The sequence below is a fragment of the Mytilus galloprovincialis genome, chromosome 13 (assembly GCF_965363235.1).
Source record: "Mytilus galloprovincialis chromosome 13, xbMytGall1.hap1.1, whole genome shotgun sequence".
Lineage (NCBI taxonomy): Eukaryota > Metazoa > Mollusca > Bivalvia > Mytilida > Mytilidae > Mytilus > Mytilus galloprovincialis.
The window spans coordinates 43,554,678-43,576,451 of NC_134850.1; the positions used below are offsets into that span (position 1 = coordinate 43,554,678).

Below are 21,774 nucleotides of genomic sequence, written 5' to 3' on the forward strand. Positions count from 1 at the left end.
AATGTATTTAAACAAAAACTTAGAATCACAAAGTGACAAAACATCAGCGTCTTCTCCATATGATAACAATATAGCCTCCTGAATGGTGTTATGTTGAAGAACATAAATATCAGAAACTTTCTGACGCTTGGCATTATGGCAAGCTGATTCTGAAGACGTTTTGTTGATGTATGTTCCTTTTAATTTACGAATAGCTTCTTTAAGGAGCGATATTCTGATTGTTTTACTTTCAAAGTATGATAATATATTTTGGAAACAATTTTCATCAATATCGTCTACAATAATTGAACCTTTTATTGCTGTATATACTAAAGTGCAGTATTGATATTGCATCTGCCTATCACCAAATCCTTTTGTTTTAAACTTTACTATTTCGTCTACTAAGGATTGAGATGCATGTGTGAAATATTCTATTCCCTGTTTTGTGAAATTGATGTTGCTACAAAATAAATGACAAGCTTGTGGAAAACCTATGTGCATTGCATATTGTCCAGAACATATCTTATTAAATGTTGAAACACAAATCTGCAATGAACCAGTGTTAGTTTTAACAACATCTGACTGGCATTGTTGCTTCATATCGATATCGGAAAATAATGAACGGAAATTTGTCAAGTGCTTATTTGCACACAACGTTATTCCATGTTTATTCATATGTTTCGTAAAAATTAACTCATTACTATAAACACTCCGGTTTTCGTCCAAATTGATCAAAAAATCTTTTTCAAAAATTCTGTGCCATTCATTTAATTTCAGATTCATTTCTGCGTTACCTCGTATTGTAAATATCAGTTTTGATTTACAAGATTCGCTTTTGAGAGAAGAGTGAAGAACATCAAGTATACCCCTGTGTAGATCTTCGTTGAATTCGATGTTCGATCTACCAAATAAATCTTCTACAATTATAATATTATTTTCATTGAAGTTAATCAGGTCTCGTTTTCTCACTACTTCATCGTTGACAAATAACATTGGTTTGCACATTTTTTCTAGATACATCGTAGCTATCTGTAGACTTGTTGTTGTCTTTCCACCTCCTGCCTTGGCGATGATGACCAATGTCTTATATTTGTCGAGGATATCACAACACAATTCAACATCCTCTGTTATAACATAAGTGTCATCTTTGGAGTGTTCCAATAAGCGAGCCTCAGTTTGTGCTGAAAGTACAAAATGAAATGATAAATAAAACATGTGAAAAGTTAGCACTTACACATGTTGTTCTAGGTGCTCGACATTTATTGAACGAAAATATTTGTATGTCAAGGGTTAAAAATACTAGTATTCTAAGAGGAACAAGTAAAACATGTATTTATTGCTTTTCCACCTGCATTAATATATTACAACTTAAGTTGTACCCTCGATGTATCCATTAAACAATATGACGGAGCAAGTACTGTAATCACGAGAGAGTAAATTAAATTTCCAACAAGACTAGATTAAATGTCCTATTTAAATATATCTGATTTTTTTGTAATATTATTTTGTTTTATTGTCCGACTTAACTGCGTAAAAAACGGAGAAGAATTTTAAATGCATTTAAAACAAAAGTCGTAATTATCCTTTACTTGATTTTGATATTTTCACTGTCACATTAAAAACAAAAACAAAATCAAAAGTGACGACAATCTCTGTTCCAATTGTAAGTTTAATGGTCTTAACATTAGTTTTATTTTAACAAATTTAGATATAGGTGAATAATACTCAACCCGTCTGAACCATTATAGACCAAATAACCTCTCCCTGTTACTTACAATTGTTAAATTATATTTCTTTTTAACTGAAACGACAATAACCATTATTGAATAAAGGGGGTCTCTTTGACAAATTCTTGATTTCCATTCTCAATTTTATTATTAAAGGGTTTTCCCTTTAACACTATAGCGAGCTCGTTGAATATTGAATTTAGTTATGATAAATTTTTTTTAATGAATTTAAACATTAGCACAGAGGATGATACGGCAATTTGTTAAAGATTTTTCGCTTGGTTATAAACTGCTCTATTAACCAATCAGCTATGTGTAATTCAATTTGTTATACTGAATGTTTTGTTATTTGTCTATCAAATTGCGAATTCAAAGTAATAAACTATGACTAGGGCTATGGGCTTTTTTCTCTTCTTTGTTCGGATTGATATATCTTTCCCCTTTCTAGTCTCAATTGTATGACGTCTTGTAAATTAAACATCATAAGTATATTTCAAAGCGCCAAATTAGCAAGCGTCTCTGTGAAGGTTAAAAAAGTAAAGTTTAATTCTCGTATTAGTTTAAAAAAAATTGGCTTTGTGACATGAAGTATAATCAAACTTTAAAATATCATTGCTTTGCGCTTATGAACACTTATAATAAACTATCCGGGTGAAAAAATGTGCTTAATGTGGCGTTCACAAAGTTATGCTTCTAGTGACGTCTTTACGGGACTTAAATTTGTTGAATTTTTAGTAAGGGCAGCCATGTTATATTTATTTGTTGCAATGATTTGCCATTTTTCTGCAATCATTTTTTTTACTATTACGCTTAAAAGGCACGTAACGGCTAGCATATCAGGGGAACAATAAAAAATTGATATGCATCTATTATTATCATAACGACATTGATAATAATAATGATAACGATAACTTTAAAAAAAAAATTAACAATAACAATAATAATAATAATACAAAAAATAATTATAATAATAATAATAATAAAATTTAATAATAATAATAATAATAATAATAATAATAATAATAATAATAATAATAATAATATAATAATAATAATAATAATAATAATAATAATAATAATAATAATAATAATAATAATAATAATAATTAAAAACCAATTGTTCAGAGAACCATTGATGGTCTTTCCACCAGTTAAGACCTTTTTTTATATAAAAATATTAAAATTTGGTTTTAAATGTCAATTTTAGCGCCAAATGACAGCTTATTCAACGCTTATTACAAAAATATATGGTTTCTATAGAAAAATATATAGAAAAGGGAGATAATCTTTTACTTCCGGTTTAAAAAGTTTACTTCCGGTATTGTTTGATAGTTTACTTGACACTGATTCCAAAAATATATGGTTCTATATACTTTTACATTGATTTAGTACAAAAAAATAGTTACTTCCGGTTTACAAAAGGTCACTTCCGGTTGTGTTTTTTAAGTCACATTGCTAACAACTTAATGCAAAAAGTTCCATGGCTTTATCATGTGTACATATGAGGTAAAAGCAAAGGTCAAAATCTAGAACGTTTGATTAGCATATGACCTTGAGCTCAATTTCAAGGTTATAAACCAAGGACCTCAAATCAAAAGACTCTAGTCCTCTACTTTATATTGTTAATGAGTTATATTACCATACGTATGATATTAGATATAAAAATGGGGAAAACTCGAGTCAAATGTCTACGTACCCTTTCGACTAAAATTTATGTGTTACAACATGTCGTAACTTACAATTGTGTGAAAATATTTTGTCGATATCTTGTATGATTACTGAAAATAAGAGATAACAAGCCAAAATCAAAATTTTAATCATGACCTTAACCTTTGACCTTGACCTCATTTTAATTTTTTTGGACCAAGTACCTCAAATCAAAAGACCCTAGGCCTCTACCACTTATGGTTTTCCAGTTAAAAATGCTTATCACTTATATCAAATATAAAAGGGGAAATAACTCTCATATGGAGTCTCCAGATAGCTTCGGTCAAAATGAATCAAGTCATCCTGAGGATATAACGAGCAATTTGGTAAAATAAATTTGTCGGTTTCTTATACGGTTGCGAAGATTAAGCGATAACAAGAAAAACAGTGTTCGGGGAGATAACTCTTACATGGATAAGATTTTGGTTACGAGCTGTCAGTTTCAAAATCGTATTGATTGTTTGATATCATATACCATATATCTAAGCGACATCTTGCGAAACAAAAAAACTGCGAAGGAAAGAAAATTAGGCGGAAGAAAAAAAAATAATAATCAGAAGAAAACCAATAGGTCTTTCCACGGAAAAGTGGAAAGACCTAATAATCAGAACAAACCCTATAGGTTTTTCACCTGAAAGGTTGAAAGACCTAATAATAATAATCAGAACAAAAACAATAGGTCTTTCACCTGAAAGGTTGAAAGACCTAATAATCAGAAGAAAACCAATAGGTCTTTCCACGGAAAAGTGGAAAGACCTAATAATAATACAAATCATAATAATGATATTAGTAAGGCTAATGATGATGAAACATATGAAAAAAAAAATATTATTTTTCTCGTAATTGTTATTTCTTATTGTATACGTACAAAGAATGACGTACAAGTAATTTGTTACGAATAATTCGTATTTAAGTCAACCAAATTATGTATTTATTAATATCTAAGAAAACAGAATTAATCTGTGCTTGTTTTTAGAATATTTTAGATATACTAAAACATCATAAAGGGAAATATTGGGTTTACGCTAATGAGGTAGCAACACAAAATTCCTGAGCCCCTACTGATCAGCAAAATAACTATGATGTCTTACAATGAAAATCCAGACAACAGCAAATATTTACTGAACATGAATTTATACACGATTACAAATTAATGTTTATCAGACAAAAAAAAAATCAAGAAAACTGAAAAATGTATTTAAACGTAGATATATCAATACAGATATGTGAGATAATGAAGAAAAAAAACATAACTATTACTAAAAACATGGTACATTAAATAAATACGATGGCTATATATTATGGTTGGAATGCCAGGCATTGAAGTATGTGTATGTTAATCTTTTTAAGCAGTACAATCAAATAATAAGGAATAAATATATAAGGTGTAACACCACTAATTCGGGCCCGGCCAGAAAGCACATACCAGATAGAAGTACATATCTCACACAAAATAGTTCCTACGCATGAGTGTAACTTTCAAAATATGTAGGATACTTAGGTATATTTGGCATCAAATGAAAGTTGAAGGACTGGTGATCATTGCAGAACACTTTTGGACTTTTAATTTTAAATATTAAAAAAACACTGCACTAAATTTTTAAAAGAGGGTACATTTTGTCTGTTTGTCAGATCTGAAGTACCTGATTTGGTACCTCCGAAGTTCCGAGACATACAATGATTGCCTCTTTATTTGATTTTAAAATGAAAGAGGTGTTCCTGTTTGAAATGGAGGAATTTAACATAGAAAGCAATGGGACCATGAATTAGTTGTGTACTTCCTATTACAGAGAATCATCAGTTTAGCAAGTTATCTAGCTGAGGGATATATAAATTACTCTTAATAATCCATGTTTTACCACAGAAGTATGGTTTAATAAAAAAAAAGACCTTTTTCCAATTTGAAGAAAAAGGGGGGACAGTATTCTCAATTATGTCTTAAGTTTGGACTAATAAATTTTTATTTAATGAAGAACCTCTGATAAAAGTATGAGTATTGGTAAGCACATAGCTTTCCTGAAAGATTATTGATAAATAAAACAATAATATTGAGAATAAAAAAGTATATTGGCAGAAATATAATATCCATATGCAGTTTTCTTCGAATAACCAATATATTACTACCAGTCCAATTTGAGCTTAAAATGAGTAAAATAGTATTTGGACTAAAGCTTTATATGTTTTCTATTGCTTGAAATAGGTCATAGAATGAAATAAAGTAATGCTCAAGTCAATATAGCAAGTTTGGTTCTGTTATAGGTGTAAAACCATTAATTCGGGCCCGGCCAGAAAGCACATACCAGAAAGTAGTACATATTTCACACAAAATAGTTCCTACGCATGAGTGTAACTTCCAAAATGTGAAGGATACTTAGGTATTTTTGTCATCAAATGAAAGCTGAAGGACTGGTGATCGTTGTAGAACACTTTTGGACTTTTAATTTTAAATATTAAAAAAAATGCACTAAATTTTAAAAAGAGGGTGCATTTTGTCTGTTTGTCAGATCTGAAGTACCTTTTTTGGTACCTCCGAAGTTCCGAGAACCAGTTCGTTCTTATATGCCATTAAAGGTATGTTGATTTTTTTCAGTACAAGACACCATAAAGTGTTGCTTTGACATGCAATGATTGCCACTTTATTAGAACTTAAAATGAAAGAGGTGTTCCTGTTTGAAATGGAGGACTTTAAACATAGAAAGCAATGGGACCATGAATTAGTGGTGTACTTCCATAAGGTAAAAAAATCGTGAAGTTATAAATGCATCTTTTTAATTCCTGCCTTTGTCTTTATCTATATTTTAAACTTACCAATGATGTTTTGTCTTCGGTTGGCTGTAAAAATGAAATGATATAAAATAGCATACATAACAAAAAGGAATTAAAGAGATATGGTAAGATTGTCAATGAGAGAACTATCGACAAAAGTTCTAAAGATGTAAAAGTAAGCATTATTGACAACCGTACAGCGTTCAACACTGTAAAAACCTATATATTCGTATAGTTGACAATTAAAGGGCCCAACATAATCAATGTAATACAATTCAATTAACCAAACTACATAATGTGATGAGGTTAAACTAGTTTTTCGGCCCCAACCTCCCCCTTTTTATATTGGACTGTGATATAACAGTGCAATATAAGAACACACTGTAAAAACAGTCTGTTAATGATTAATGGGTTTTAAAAAAACGATAATGATTATTCCATATGTAAATAATCCGATACTATTGTACAGTTGTCTTTTATGACAACATTTAAAGTGATTACTCTATGTATATTTATCAACATAGCAACAACATGGAACTTTATAAATTTTTGAAGATTATTTAAAATCTAAAAGCTTCAACATAATACTTTCTCAGTTTTCAGCTTAAATTGCAAAATTCAAGAATGCATGAAAAAATCTGAGTAACATATTAATGATTAACACCTCCCTATCACTTAAGATTAGACTTAATTAAATGGTTTCTGTTGTACTTACCAAATTCGTTGAATTTGTCGTCTATCATTCTCATACAACAGTCCAGTCTTTCATCTTGGGCAGTAAGATGTTGTTGCAATTCATTTACTCTCTAAAATATACATTTGTTTTATTTCACCTGAATTTTGTCAAATATATTTATATACAAACAAAATATTGAGAAAAAAAATGCAGTTTATTATTTTTAAAGAAGACATATAAAAATTATTTTCTGACATGTATACGATGGTATTTTCATACCGATGTCAGTTTGCAGTTATAATGTGTTTCATCTGTGAAAAGGTTAAAAACAGAAAAAAGTAATGCCGTTTTATGCCAAAAATTATATTACTGTTCTATGTCTAAATACATTGAAGTTTCTTTTACTACTTGATTCAATGTTATTAATTTATTTTCAAATTTAAATTAACTCTTTAAATGAGTTCAGCTACAACTTTATCATAATTTGTGATATAAATAAAATGTGAAAAATGACTTTTAAAATGCTACCTCATCAATGTTCTTTTCAAAAAGGCTTTGCTGAAGTAGTGATATCTGGTACTGCTTAAGGATAGTTTCATCAAGTGGTCTCGTAGAAGCATCAATCAGTTTTTGCCTCATCTCATTCTCAATATTACAGAATCGGGCAATGCGGAGAATGATACCTTCTACATCAGTTTTGTATTTTGTATAGTCAGAATTGGTAAGTTTTGCTTCTTTTGCATGGCCATACAGTGTGTTTCTACATTTAACTAAATCTTCTATATCTTGCCTAAGGGTAGAATTTGCTCGGCAGTTTATGGCAAAGTTCATTAGTAAGCATCGTAGTAAGGTGATATCTAGATTTGAAGTTGACAAAGATTTTTTTGCAGGACGACAACAATGTTTCGACGTCTTAGATGTATTTGGATTGTGTCCAGTCAGAGTCGACCCGCTTGTGTCCACCAATATCTGTAATTGGTCTGGATGCAGAATCCTACTTTGGCTTAATGAAACAAATCGTCCACCCGTACACTGACAACAGGGGATTTTATTGTAACAAAGGTGATAGATATCATGTCGATGCTTGTTGATAAAATCTTCAAATGTCAAATTTGTGTTTGATAGATCATTGTCTAGAACTGCTGACAGTGATTCCGTTCCATAATCGACTATTACAGTTGAATTTCTGTAGAAGTTTTCTCGTTCTTTTTTAGCCATAGTTAAGTCTGAAACTAGTACAAAAAGTATATGTAACGACTAGTTATCTTGATACATAAAATACTACTGACAAACGTTCAGCCCCAAAATATAAAAGTTAGTGTACTCGTGTAATTACTTCGCATGAAAAAACAATGTACAGAAAAATCAGACTGGTGTAAGCTGAACGGGCGGAAACCAAGTTTAAATTTTACAAAAGAAATAGAGCCCTCTGTTAGAATAGGTCAAAAGGCACAATTGATACATTTGAATTGTTTACATTTGTTTCTATGGTTTTTAAAAAAGTTAATAAAGGTTCATGATTAAGCATTTTATGCATTTAAATACATGTACGTGTTTTTACTTTAATTATATTATGGAGTTTCGAAATATTTGTAAACATTTGAATTATGAACAAAATTTAAAAAAAACCAAATCTAAAATGTGGGCAATAATTGCATCAAAAGATAGATTCGAGTGAACATTTTTATGTTCGGGCGTGTTTGAGTTCGTTATTCTGTCTTGAAAACGTATAAAGCAAATATATTTGATACAAAATCACGCTTCAAATTCTATTATCTTTATATATTTAGGCTACATGTTGATTTAATAACATCAAACATTCAAATTATTAAAGAACAAAATATATAGATAAAGTGGAATACCTTTTTAATGAGTCATAACAGCAGAGTAGGTGTATTCGGATTCTACATTTTTACTAAAAGTGTATGACGAAAGACTTTAGAACTGGATCTCAAATATACATAACTACAAACAAATTTTTTGTGTATGTTATCTAGGTTAGTAATTAAGTCTTCATTCTGTGATCATTTCCAGTTTGCAATTTCACGAAATATTTAATTAGAAAAATTCTAACGTCCAAGTACCTCAATATAGATATTCAAAGTCAACGTCAATGACTTATGTTTAAGACGTCATCCAAATTATTTTTTTTTTCTTTTTCTAACAGTTTTCGGTATATCGTTTTTTAAAAGAAACTCTATTGAATATTTCAACTTAGCCAATTAATCAACTTAACAAAAGTGAAAATAAGCAACCGAAAAACCAACAAAAATATGCAAAAAGGACCAAAAATGTTGTTGACTTTTGATTTCAGTTGATACAATAATTTATCAACCCTATAGTTTAGAAATTGACTCTCGACTGTTGGCCGAGTGACTATAAAAAAAAAACAATGTATCAACCCCATCAACATTTAATAATTGTATTTTATCATAGAAAATAATTGTGAACTAATTAAGGAATGACTGTAATATTTTTTCTGTCTATGAAAAAATAACATAAAAAATTTGGTGCACATTGAATAACGCGCGTAGCGGTTTATTTAACAGTGTGCACCACATTTTGTATGTTATTTCGAATAGACAGAAAAAATATTACAGTAATTTCTTATAATTTAATTCTAAAATCCATTTTCAACCGTAGAAAACCATGACAAAACGTTTATGACGTCACGGTCACATGACTAAATTATGTCTATTGGCTGATAACAAAATGATGTCAGCCAATCAGAAGACGCGTTACATCCAAAATTAAATTATTCATTGATAGTAATTGTAAATTAATCTTAGATAATAAATGTAATTTTATAGAGGATGGTCATATGACATAAGTCAGGTAAAACGTAAAGCTTACTGGAGCCTGACTTGCTACATAACATGTAAAGACTTTTAATTTCGTTTTTAACTCGATCTTGAAAGAATGGTTTTTCAATTTTTAATTTTTAATTCAATTGAGGTCGACTGAATCATTCTAAAACATATTGTTTACTGTTGATGTATGACAAATACTTCCTTAATCACTTATAATAAAATATTTATCGTAAATAGCCTCCTTCCTTTTTTATTTTCTATTGATAATTTAAAAATGCATACAGATCTTTATTCTTATATCGTTTCAAGTATGTTGTACAAATATTTCGGATCGGAAAGTTCTGATCTAACTGTTATTCTTTAATGAAATAATCCCACAGATACATTTATAGAGTTTTTAACAGTATAGCCTTATATATTACCTTTTTAACTGTTTTCCATGTTGTGTAATCCATATTAATATGGCTGCTTTCAATACACAATGACACCACATTATATATCAATGACGTAGTTTCATAGTTGGCTGCATATTTACAAGACTGTTTTGTGTGTAAAGAAATTCGACCTGATTTTAAAATATAAATGATTATTTTATGGATATTTTTTAAACTCAATGTTTTTACATTGTCTGGAGATATATCGCATTAAAACAGGTTTACATATGATAGATTGCACTTTGAACTGCTTTATTTAGTATCAACAGAAAAGGAAGAAATTGTTATTTATAATTAGTAGATTTTAAAATATAGATTTGTAGTCTGAACGGTTTTGTATACGGACTTGAAATCAGTGCATGTGATGCACGAATGTCTTCTATCGGTAATGATTTGATGGAAAAATTATAATTGAGTTATGTGGAGAGACATATGCATAGAGCACAATTTAAAATAAAAAAAATACTCATTAACATATTAACTAATAACATAAAACAGCTCGTTAGAAAATCTCAAATTATGTATTTGTAATACAAATTGTGTCGATAATATAAAAGCTGGTGCAACAAGGCCGTTAAACAAGGTAAAGTGTCTTTTTACCAATTTCCATCTGTATATATATATATACTAACCACTAATTTAATTAAAACTTTAAAATCCATTCAATAAATCATACAAGTAGAACTATGACCCAATGCTTAATAGATACAAGAATATGTGGTATGAGTGTCAATAAGTCAACTCCGATATTATTCACATTGCTGATGACATAGGAATAACTTATCATTTAATCGTTGCCGTCAGCTCGTTTTTTTTTTAATTTCAAAGCCTTGTCAAGAACCATTAAAGAATGACCTAGATCTTTGATCTTGATAAATAGTATATCGGGCAAAGTATACTTTCATTTAACAATAATGAGTGTTAAAGAGTATCCTTTATACATTTTTGATAAAGTACTACACTTAAAAATTAAATTTCGCGTCCGTTTTGCATGATTTGACATGAAACACCTTGTTTGGTATACAGCCAGACGATCACGTTCCTCTTAAAAAAATCATTTAAAAAAAATGTGAAAAGAAAACGTGCATCAATGCTCTATAGAAAAGGGTTCTGTTAACCCCACTGTCACCAAGCATTTGCTCTAAGATAAACAAGCAATCTTCAAGACCGGCCTCTGATCATAGTTGTCCATCTGCAGCAATACAACAAGACAGAAGTCTTAAAAAAATGAAAATAGTAGTGATTGCGATTGACAGTTTAGGAACCACATTTGATTTCTGGTTCACATTTAAAAGCCCAAGTATAAAGTAGGGAAATTCAAACGCACAAGCCGAAGTTAAACTGACAACGACGTGGCTATGAAAATAAAGACAAGCAGGCACACAATTGTACACAAAACAGACAACATAGAAAACTCAAGACTGAGCAACCCGAACCACCACCAAAAATGGTGGTGATCTCAGGTGCTCTGGAAGGGTGACATTTACTGTTGAGTTTATGTTTGGTAAATTTATTTTTAGCGTGGCTCAGTACTTATACATCCCGTAATTTTGTTATTCTGCTTTATTGAATTTTTCGTATTCTTGTATTCCATTTTAGCTTTTATGTTTGAGCTTTTAATGTTGTCATTTGATAAAGGCTTTTCTTTTTGTATGGAATGGTATTTTCGTTTGTTTTACTTTTGATAGTAAATCAGTCTGTATCAAACACATCGCACTATTAGATAGTACTGACTTGTGTACAACTCTGAGGAAAATTCAAAACGGTAAGTCTTTAATCAAATGGCAGTGTATCACCATTGAAAACTATCTTTTGGGGGTCATCTCAGTTGCCTTGACAGGTAAGCAACTCATGCTCCAATTTGTGACACCCATCGTGTTCTTGATGTAAGAAAAAAACCGGTTATGTTTAATTCAGTACATGAAGGTAACAATCGGGAAAAAGAGGATACCCATCGTGTTACTGATACATATAGTAGTACAGAACCGGTAATGAAATTGTAAAGTCAAACAGAAACGAATATCATTCATAACCTTGATATATTTACCCAATCTTTTACTTTCACTTTCGATTCGTTTACATTTGTACCAGGTGATTAGTAACATAATCCGTATACAGACGCTGCTGGAATATTCATGATATTGCAATACGATGGGTGTCCTCGAAAAGACATTTCAATTGTTAATATAATTGTTACGCTTGGATGACGTAATTGTCAACCAACAGCCGGCATTCCCAGTGAATAAACTTGACAAAAAAGATACACCATAAACATTCAAGTCTGCCTCATGTCGACATGCATCTAGAAATTGATCATGAGCGTCGATTGAAAAAAAACTTTAGGACAAAAGAGATGCCATCAGCGTCCAAATTTTAAATTTGCCATTTCTATGTAGCAAAATTCCTGTCATGGTGTTGTCAGTTTACTTTTGACTGATGAGTTTGATTGTCCCTTTGATATATTTTGCCTCTCTTTCGTGTCACAGGTTGGATAGCAAACTGTGAGGAATTTGTTAACTTACCTGTTTCTTGCTTATTTTATAATCAAGGTGTAAAGTCCAACAGAAAGAAACATTATTTATACTCTTGATTTATTCATCTATTCTTTACTTTTCACTTTCGATTTCTTTGTTTACATTTTTACTAAGTTATTGGTAATTGTTTAAGTTGTCAGGATCTGAACTATAAATCCGGAATTCCTGCGATCAGTTGTAGCGAAGTATATAACCGCAAAATGATGCTTTGTAAGAGTATATTTGCTTAGGTGTGCTGAACCGTTTTATGGATAAAGTCGTGTTTGGGCTGTTGTATGGACGAGTCTACAATTGGGCATACCAAAGTTTTTACAGTTTAGTAATACATGGTTCTGAGTTCAGAATTAAACACGAAGAGTTAAAGACTACAGATACAGAAAACAGGTGAGATCAAGTATAATATTGAATAAGAATTACAAGTAGTTTTTAAGTAATAGGTCATTTCTGTAATCATGTCTTTCACCGGAAAAGATGGTCAATTTCGCACGCCTTTATGACGTCATTTAAAAGTTTCCAGCACTTTAATAATCGGGGGGGGGGGGGGGGGTCTGTAGGGTAGTATGGAAATTATTAATGTTCCGTAAGTACACAATCGTGAGGGAGGGTCACCATCTTTTCAGATTTTTATTCCCAAATATTTTGTGCAGTATAAAATAAACAGTTTTCAACCGTTGGCTCAACATGTGTTGGAAATTTCTATGCATACATTTTTGTCACGTGGTGATGGAAGTCACATGATAGATTCGTAAGATTCGTCTGAAACCAGTATCCCGGAACTGGCCTATTATAGCTGATAAAGAAGTAGTGGCTTTAGAGAGAAGCAGCGACTGTATACCAGGTGAAACATTTCTAGAAGGTGAGGCATTGGATACAAGCAAAGTAGTGACTCAGACCAAAAAGTTTACCAAACACTGGCCCAGACCAAGTATATATGAAGCAGTTATCACACGTAAAATACTGGCCCAGACCAAGTATATATATAAACCAGTGGCCACATGTAAAGCACTGGATTAAAGCACCGACTTAGCAAAAGTAGATAAAATATAAAAAAAAAAGATGTGGTATGATTGCCAATGAGACAACTATCCACAAAAGACCAAAATTGCACAGACATTAACAACTATAGGACACCGTACGGCCTTCAACAATGAGCAAAGCCCATACCGCATAGTCAGCTATAAAAGGCCCCGATAGCCTCGATATAAACTTCAGCCTTATACCAAACAGGGAAGTCACTATAATTATCAGTCTTAGCAATTTTAGTCGAATATCCAAAGCCAACTCAATCTTAACCCCCATCATTTAGGTATAGAGTACCTGAATAACCAGTTAATAAATAACCGCTACCATGTGTTAAGCCTTGGCTGTTTTCAGATGAAGGACTGTGGTACGAGACCTAGAGTAGAACAGTTGCGTACCCTCTATACGTGACATAGTTTTTGGTTGAAGCGGTGGGTTACAGCAAGGCATTGGTTATATTTTAAATAAAAATAATTAATAATAACAAAAAGTGACTCAGGGCAACAAATAAGTTTGTTAGAAGAAAATTAAGCGGTAAAATGAAGACTTTATTAGCCTTGGAGAAGTGCAAATTTACATTCTTCCCCAAAAATACCAGTAAGATTTAACTAAGGGTGGTATCATACAGGCGAGGCACTGCTATTTTATGCAAAATACGCAGCGTGCCATTGTCAGTACAGATCGGAATATTCAAATACCAGAAATGCCGCGTTTATATTGGTAATTATGCCACTATAAAGACTGACGACACTAGTGGCAGGCTAACTTTAGTTTCGCGCGCTTTGTTTTACAGAATGCACGAATAGAAACGCATAAGCCTTGAACTAATAACCCAAGCCATTATTTCGGCAAATGGAACAGAGCTGAGCATAGTTGGTAAGGGAAAGTTCTGTATAGAGCTTTACGAAACAAAATATTGAAAAGAAAAGTTTATCGTGGAAGCCTTGTTTACCGATCTATTTATTGGCGGGATAATTGGGTTAGATGTTATGAAGAAGAATAATTGCAAAATGTCGTTGCAACAGGAAACACTTCAATGCAAAAGTAACACATATGTTATGGCGTTTTTTGGCATCATGAGATGTTTCGACCACAAGGGATATCAGTATATCACCAGAAACTGACAAAGACCCTGGTTGAAGCACATATGCCAATAAGATTGTTCAGTGTTTAAATCAATGTTACGAAAATACCAGCCGGAACTATTGTTGGAGAAATAAGTCCAGTGGCAGATGCCATCACCATAACTGAAAACACCAGCAAAGAGCACACAAATCAAAAACTGGACAATGAACTGCATGCAGAAGCTGGCCAATGATCATCGTACGCTATCTCATAAATACCAGAACGAACTATCCTGTCAAATAACCACCTCAGCGGACACCGAAAGCTATGTGCGAAGAAATTAACAAACATATTGACAATATGTTGGAACGAGGCGTGATCGAACAGTTTCAAGGGCCATTATCATCATGAATCGTACTTGATAAACAGTCGCGGACTGGTCGACTAGTTTCTTTGTAGATTATCGTCGAATCAATGACCTGACGGTAAAAAAGGCGTATCCGTTACCACGAATAGACAATTAATTGGAGCAGCTATCCGGAAACAATTGGTTTTAATCTGTAGACGTTTGCTCAGGTTATTGGCAGGTAGGGTAGAAGAGATTGACCGCCCTAAAACTGCGTTCGCGACACAACATGGATTCTTCCAATTTCTTAAGATGCCATTAGGCTTGCCTCTGCTCCTGCAATGTTTGAGTGGTTGATAGAAAGAGTTATGGCTAGAATGCAAACATTTTCTAAAAGAGGTTAACCAATTTGCGATCGATTTAATAACGCTGTTTTAAGTTAAAGCCCAATCAATGTTCGCTGCTCGCAAAACAGTGTCCTTCCTTTAACATGTAGTTATTGACGGATCAACAAAAGATGAGTGATTAATCAAAGGTTAGAACCAAACGTTGCAAGTGAATTGCGCTCTTTTCCGGCCAGTGTGGATATTATAGAAGATACATGACAATTTAAAGGCATTGCAAAATGTCTGCAAAAGAAACAGTACTATCTTAAGAAATAGAAGGGTAAAGAAAATGTTATCGCTTACCTGAGCCGTACACTTTCGCAGAAAGAGCGCAAATATTGCGTCACTCGGCAAGAGTTACTCGCCTTTCTTCATTTTGTTAAGAAATTTAGGCGTTTTCTGTATACCAGAACGGTTGTAACTGGCCATAGCTCTCTGTTGTAGTTAATGAATTGTAAGAATGCCGAATAACAGCTAGCGAGTAGGCTTGAAGTCCTTAATTCGTATATCATGTAACCACAGACCTTGAAATCAGCACTAACATGCTACGGCACTGAGCAGAATGCCATGTAAGCAATGTGACTGTAAACATGACTGGGAGAAAAAAAACTACGAGTGAATGTATATACCACAAGCACCACTTATAGAGGCGAATGAATCAGATATCATGAATAGCCTCTTAACTTTAATATCTTTTCCTGTATGTCGTCGTACTCTTTTTGATCGAAAAGTTCTTCACTAACTGTTATTCTTTAATGAAACAAACCCAAATATACATTTAAAAAGTTTTGAATTGTATAGTGTTATATATTACTTTCTTTTCTGTTTCCCATGTTGTGTTATCAATAACAACATGGCTGCTTTCAATACACAGTGACACCACATTATATATCAATGACGTAGTTTCTTAGTTGGCTGCATATTTACAGGATTGTTTTGCGGGGAAAGAAAAATATTTAATGATTATTTTGTAAAATATATGTTTAGCTCGTTGCTTTTACATTGTCTGGAGATATACCGCATTTAAACAAGTTTACATATGATAGGCTACATTTTGAACTGCTTTAGTATAAACAGAAAAGGAATAAATTGGTATTCATAATTATAGTGCCTAACAAGTTCGATGTCAATTCGATGTTTGCTATACCTCTGTTCATTTCAACGCAGATTATGACAATAACACTGTACCAATCAAAATTAATTTTTTTTTGCAGTGTTTTGGGAAATGGTTTTACTTTGAAGTCACGTATTGTTTGTGAAACATTTTATGTTTGAAAAGTACAAATTTTCTGTATAAAGTCAATAATTATGTTAACTTTTGAAGCCCAGACTTTGTATTACATTAAAATACATAAATGAAATTAAAAAACTGGATGAGTCCATGTTATGTTTTATCAATGAAAATATAGGTATGAAAGGTAAGAATTGTCAATTCTCCTATTTGCGCAAAACTTTTCGAATACACAGTTGATAGATTATTTTTAAATAGCCTATTGCGGAGAAAAATACAAATAAGACGTTTTATTTCAATCAACAAGTCGTTTTTTCGAAGAGAAATGCCGAAATACATTTGATACAGGGCTACGCCAGGTTAACATATTAATTATCTTACAAAAAAAAAGCATTTTTCAGTCTCATTGGAACATACTAATTTCAATTGATACCAAACTAAAGAAATCATTAAATTAAGTCAAAATATGTCCGATCTACCTATGGCAGGACGCAACTAAACTTGAAATCTGATTGTGTTTATTCAATTTTATAATCAATTTGTACCAATTTAGTAGCAACAAACCAACTTCACGTGTACTGAGGACATCCATTCTCTTTTGGTATTAAATAGCTTGCTGTCGCAACGGTTTTAAAAACGTCACCAGTGTATGAGCAGAGAGTTAATGGAACAGGGTTATTTGAAAAACGTCTAGTCCTTTTATTTCTTAAAATATTCATCTGATGAAAACAAGACATTGTTGAATAATATTCCGTATTAACTTTTTTTTGTGTAAAATGATTAAAAAAAGGGGAAAAACAAAGAGGGAGATTCAAACGCACACTACGAAAATAAACTGACAACGCCGAAGCTAAAAGAGAAAAAGACAAACAGACAAACAATTGTACATAAAACACAACATAGAAAACTAAAGACTGATCAACACGAACCCCACTAAAAAAGGTGTTGAAGTAACGTGCTTCGGAAGGTCACTTCAAATGTTAAGTTTATGTTTGGTAATATTGTTTTTGTCGTGGCTCGATACTTATACGTTCCGTAATTGTGTTATTGTGCTAATGTACTTTTTTGTATTCTTATCTTTCATTTTTCTTTTTATACTGAAGCTTTTAATTTTGTAATTTGATAAAGGACTTTTTGAATTTTCTTATGATCGGTATTTTTGTTTGTTTTACTTTTAATAGTACATGTATCGATTATTCTGTATCTAGCGAATCGCACCATTACAAAGTACTGGCTTGTGTAAAACTCAGAGGAAATTTCAAAACGGAAAATGGATAATTGAAAAGCAAGATCAAAAGCTCAAAAACATCAAATGAATGGATAACAACTGTCATATTCCGGACTTTGTACAAGCAATTTCTTATGTAGAAGCGATGATTTACACTGGTAAAAAATGGGTTTACATGTAGACTACATTGTGAGCAATATGACAGATCCATAAGACAGAAAATAGCGAGGATTAACCAATGCAGAAAAAGAATTAAAAATCTGTCAGCAACTATTGATATTTGAATCATAAAAGATAGTTCAAAACAAGGATATCAAAAATGATAAGGACAACTTTTGACTTTAAGAAAGATAAAATGATAATGCTGAATGAAACTGGCAATAGAAAGCCGAAAAACATGAGAAACATTGTTGTAATATATGTATTGGCAGTGTTTCAAAATCAATTTAAAAGTGATTTATTTTCTCAAGAAACCGTTTTGATGAGTGACAAAATTATTGTATTGGAAGGTGGCTTTAATAAAAGATTTTTGTAATTGTCATTTCTTCCTTGGTTGTATTTTTGGAAACAATTGGGATAACTAATAATTTTTTTATTTCAGTGATTGAACTATCATTTACCTGTCAGAATGAGTTATGCTACCTTTAGCTGTCCAATATTTGTAATAAAGAGGAGGGCTATTCTTAAAAATATTGGACAGCTAAAGGTAACACAATGTTTTTTTTTAACAGGTAAATAACAGTCCAATCAATGAAATAAGGAACGGGTAAAACAATAGAATGACAATCGCAACAATGTTTTAAATATACATAATGGGCAATCGTATTGTATAAGTTAATAATCGCGAGTTTAACATGGTTAACATCAATCAAGATTCAAGTTAAAGGTAGATACTTGTTAGTTTAGGTTCGAATCCCTGTATTTTTCTCCTTTTTCATATTTTATATTTTGAATATTTTTGTAATACTAGGTAGTTTTCCCGTTCATCAGTATATATGGTTGTACGAATATCCTCTTTCTGTTATGACAAGATGCAAAGTGCATGAAAAATTAGTTATATTCGAGGCTAGTTAACAGTTTAAGAAATTTAAATTCTATAAATACCGTCATGACATTATTGTAGATTATTGGAAAGCTTTAATCGAGTCATTTGATTTTTTACATTTGCGTCATTAATATAAAATCGTATGCCACCAATTCTTAAACTAAGATCAGATGTCACCAATAAAAGATATACATTTTTTATATTTAAAACAAACCATTGATTTTTTTCCTAATTTGGCTTTTAAAAAAAAGCCGGGCTACAAAGTAGCTGTTAAACTACATTAAATAATGGTGGCGTGAATCAGATGAAAATAGATGGATCTTTAAGAGTAAATACAAGCCAAGACACCCTCATCTTGCAATAGTATTAACACATTTGACTTTTTTACATTTTAAACTAGTCGTTTCCATTCAAGACTATAAGACATCTTAATTGACAATAACTTTGCTACACTAAGAGGACGTGTTTTTCATTAAACAATCGGCATTCCCAAATGACACAACATAAACATTTAAGTCAGTCTTGTATCGACTTACATTTAGAAATTGACAATGAGGGTCTGTTAAAAACAAGACTTTAGGATCAAAGAGATGATTTCGTCATCCAAATTGTGAACTCTCGATTTCTAGGAAGCAATATTCCAGCAGCACCGGTCAACAGATTATGTTTTTCCTTTTGGTACGATATTTCAGGGTTTGTTTTTCCAATCATAATTTCCTTGAAAAGGGGTTGCTGCTAAGAAGGACGCTATACAACCAAGAGTTGCAGGTGGTGAATTTGAAGTTATCTCTTTCTAAGTTTACGGACGTAATCATGATGTTTGACCGTTATAGAATATCTGTTTTACAGATGATAGTAAATATATTCTTTATGTCGTCACTACACTATACCGGGCTGGACTAGCATCAACAACACGTTGAGTGTCAAAAATTGAAGCATGGTTTTTTTTAGCTTCCGGAGCAACTGAGATAATCCCGTGTTTTAGGAGGAATTAAGAGGTCCCCGTATTTATTATTATTTTCAATTGGTCTGTTGATAGTTTTCTTTGTAATCATTGTGTTGTCCGTTTACTTTCAAAGTATGAGTTTGAATGTTCCTTTTAATATATTGTGCCTCTCTTTTTTTGCACAGATGAGATAGTAAACTATATTCGAAGCAATGTATACACTTTTTCGTAAAAAACGAATCAAGAAATCAATCTTAATTTTTACTCCATTCGAGTATATATATTCATCATTATTGATAGTGCATGTGTGTCCTCTATACAAAAATATAATATAATTTAGAGAGTCAATTGTACGGAATTTTGTGAACTTTTATGATTCGCTTATTACAAAGTGTTTTGACTTGAGGAAACAAATAAATACTTTATTGGTATTTCTTGTGAAACGTACAAGCCAGAAAATAACGTTAAATATGTATGTTTATCCTTTAATAAAATTGAGAAAGGAAATTAGGAATTTGTCAAAGCGACGAACAACCCGACCATAGAGCATACAACAGCCGAAGTCCTCCAATGGGTCTTCAATATAGCGAGAAACTCCCGCACCCGTCGGCGTCCTTCAGCTGGCCCCTTAAAATATGTATACTAGTACAGTGATAATGGACGTCATACTAAACTTCGAATTATACACAGTTCTAAATCCTGTGATCCTGTTTTGAATCGGAGGCATTGTTTCCATCTGAGTCAGTTTGGAGATAACATGATTAAACTTGTGGTCGTGAATAACAAGATCTAATCTTGTCAAAATACTTTTGCTATTTTACCCCGAGTGTTCAGTCAGTTTTAACTTTGTCTAATGTATGCTTATAATAAACGAAATGATTATAAGCAACAAAAATACTTTGAAGGTATAATATTTTTTAAACTTTTCGTATGGTCATGTAAAACACTGAAATATCGAAAACAGGAAGACAACATCAGACGATCAAAAAATAAACATTGTACATGAATATGGCAAAAACAAGCAGATTTGCATCTTTAGAACCTGATGATCTTACTAAAATACTGAATGACAGAGATTCGAAAAATAATAAAAACGTAATAGGAGTATCAAAAAGGATAATAGGAGATTATTTGCTAGAAAAAGACGGTTTATATAAAACTATCCAATACTTAGACCAGGCCACCACAGAAGACGTCGTCAAAACACTCCGACAATGTAATGTTTAGGTCAGAAAAACAGATGGTACTTTATTTGCTAAAAAAACTTTGATTACATAAAGATTTGACTTACAAAAACATTTCGTTGAAACAAGAAAAGAAGACATTATCAACAATGAAAAGTATAAAGCTGCAAATGATATGTTCAAAGCTATGATGTTGGCGATTAAAAAAGAAGGGAAGGCCAATGTCAATCACAAAGAGCCTATTTGTCCTGAAGTATTACAGAAATTATATAAACATCAACAATTTTCCCTTAACACACCTGAGGCATTACAGAAGAGAGTGTTTTTTGAGTATGTGTATTACTTCTGTAATAGAGGCAGAGAGAATATAAGGGATGTACAAAGAGATGATTTCGAGTTGAAAAGAAAGACAAAAGCACTGCGGTATGTCAGAGTTAAAGTTGTACGGCAGACCAAAAATCATAGAGAGGATCACTTTACAGATGTTGATGATAAAGACGGCAGGATGTATGAAATTCCAGGTAAATTATTCATTGATGATAGATAAATAGATAAAGTACATGCTGCTTAAACCATGATAAAGAAGTTTACGTTGAATCCATTCTATAATGAGTCTTTCACATATGAAGTTCACATACGCGTCGCCAGTAAAACTGCATTTGCGACTGTTAAATTGGCAATTGACGGTGA

General features: G+C 31.9%; 1 long non-coding RNA gene across 1 annotated transcript; it reads right to left on the reverse strand.

Moving 5' to 3' along the window:
* Positions 1–881: 881 nt before the first annotated feature.
* Positions 882–7,621, reverse strand: LOC143056780 (uncharacterized). Its single transcript, XR_012972507.1, has 4 exons — positions 7,384–7,621; positions 6,895–6,985; positions 6,222–6,245; positions 882–1,160 (listed from the first exon to the last, which is right to left on the reverse strand). It is a non-coding gene; the product is annotated as an uncharacterized LOC143056780 (long non-coding RNA).
* Between the last annotated feature and the right edge of the window lie 14,153 nt (positions 7,622–21,774).